The sequence below is a fragment of the Grammomys surdaster genome, unplaced genomic scaffold (assembly GCF_004785775.1).
Source record: "Grammomys surdaster isolate TR1022 unplaced genomic scaffold, NIH_TR_1.0 126185, whole genome shotgun sequence".
Classification (NCBI taxonomy): Eukaryota; Metazoa; Chordata; class Mammalia; order Rodentia; family Muridae; genus Grammomys; species Grammomys surdaster.
This window is the reverse complement of record NW_021620991.1, coordinates 6,375,970-6,378,172: the sequence shown is the minus strand read 5'-3', so window position 1 is coordinate 6,378,172 and position 2,203 is coordinate 6,375,970. Positions and strand designations below refer to the sequence as shown.

The following is a 2,203-nucleotide window of genomic DNA, read 5'->3' as shown; positions in this document are numbered from 1 at the left end:
GGGGAGCATCTGACAGATACATCTTAAAACTACCCTGCACAACAACCAGAGGAGATTCTGCAGATGTGCCAGTGACTTGTGAGCTGAATCAAATCACCACAGTTCACTACTGCACAAGAACACGGAAAAACCAAACCTTTCCAGAGGAAGTTTCTCTCTCATACCAAAACCAATGCAATTCCATAGGAAAGAAAATAAATAGAATAAACCACAAGTAACTTCCAAAAGGAACAACCAATCTCCTGAGCCAGGAAGAAACTTTTTATTCATTACAAAAATATCTTCAAGAAAAAACAAACAAAAGGCTAAAAAGGAAAAGTATTTATGAGTTTAAATATCATGGAACCTAACAGAACTTTATAATTTGGCCAATATTTTCCTTTTAAAAAAATATACAGTTCCCATATCGAACTGAATCGCATAGTTTTTTTACTTTTTGATATTATGATCAACTTTAAACCTCTGAGAAATTACTTTTCAAGATGTATAAGGTAAATGTATTTTTGAATGTTTGAGATTATATCATTTACCCCTTCTCTTGTCTTCCTCCAATTCCTCCCATCCCCCTATCCCCCTTCAAATTCTTAGCCTTTTTCTTTGATACTGCATATGTGTGTATACACTCTTAAATATATAATAAATGCAGCCTGCTCTGTATAATGTTACCTCTGTGAGTAGGAGGTTTTCAAAGCTACTACTTGGTATGAGATAATCAAGTGAGGTGCTCTTCCCTGAAGAAGCCTTCCTCTCAGCATCCCTTAGCTGCCTACAGCTCATGTTAGCACATCTGTGGTGTCACCCCTCTTCGGCTTATGTTAAGGAAGCTATGTTGTTGAGACTTCAGGATGTAGTTGACTTCTCTAGGAGACAAAATCTCACAGCAAACTTCCTGTTCTTCTGGCCCTTACAATCTTTCTGCTCCCACCCCCTCCGCAATGATTTCTGGGCTTTAAAGGCAGGGCTGTGCTGTTCATGTGTCAGTTGGGCTGGGCTCCACAGAACTCTGCATTTTGATCCGCTGTGGTTGTCTGTAGTGGTCTCCATCTGTCGCACAGGTAAGTCCCCTTGATAAGGGGTGAGGACTACACTAATCTGTGGGTAAAGGATAAATATTTATAATGTAATTAAGGATTGTACTTGTTTAGTAAAGTGACAGTTGTACCTTCTCCTGCAAGATCTATGACTTGACTAACCTGAGATAGGGCTGACTAGATTTCTGGCACCAGGCACAATATCTTTTTTCTTGTTCTGTTTTGTCTCTCTGTCTAGCCCTGGCTGTCCTGGAACTCACAGAGATCTGCTGCATCTATCTTCTGAATGATGGGATTAAAGGCATGTACTACCGCACCCAGCCTTACAGTTGGGCAGGCCTTAAACCCTATGAATCCCAGGGATGCCCTGTTTCTACCTTCCCAACACTGGGATTACAACACATGGCACTCAGGGTTTTTTGATTTTTTTTTTCTGTTTTAAACATGGGTTTTAGAGATTGAATTCACTTCCTCAGTACTTTACTGACTGAACTATCTTTCCACCCCTCTTTTTTTTTTTTTTTTTGGACAGGGTTTCACTGTGTAGTCTTGGATGCCCTGAAACTCACATAGACAAGGTTGGCTTCAAACTCACAGAGATCTAACTGTCTCTGCTCCTGACATGCCAATATTAAAAGCATGTACCACCACACCTGATCCCTCTTATTTTCTTAATAGCATCATCGTTATGTGAAGTTTTTCTTTTTGGGAAGTGTCTTCTGTCTTTTACACCAGTCCAGACTGCTCAGGTATGTACACCGAACAGAACCTGGTGTAAGACTCAGAATTCATTAAAGGAATGGATTAATGAGCTTTATTTCCCTGGTTGAGAAATTAACCTGTTTAAATCCTTGCTAAGTTCAGTGATTTTTGGATTTATTTCAAGTTATTACAGTGTTTTGATATTAATCTTATTTAATTTAATACACATATACTACAATGTTTTTTTCCAGTCTTTTTATCTTTTATTTTAATGGTAACAGGAAAGTCCTTAAGATATCAAATACCTTTGTGGCCACATTTATCAAATGAAAGCTCAGAGGTATGAACTTTCCCAATTAATGTTGCATATGCTACAGTCACTCGTTCAGTACTAGCTCTTTCTCTGTGTCTCTGTCTGTCGGCCTCTCTCTCTCTCTCTCTCTCTCTCTCTCTCTCTCTCTCTCTCTCTC

At 39.0% G+C, this 2,203-nt stretch overlaps 1 protein-coding gene across 1 annotated transcript in view; it reads right to left on the bottom strand.

Annotated features, from left to right (window-relative positions):
• Window positions 1-2,203, bottom strand: part of Kif1b (kinesin family member 1B) — a 124,722-nt gene that overhangs the window by 110,996 nt on the left and 11,523 nt on the right. The window lies entirely within an intron of this gene.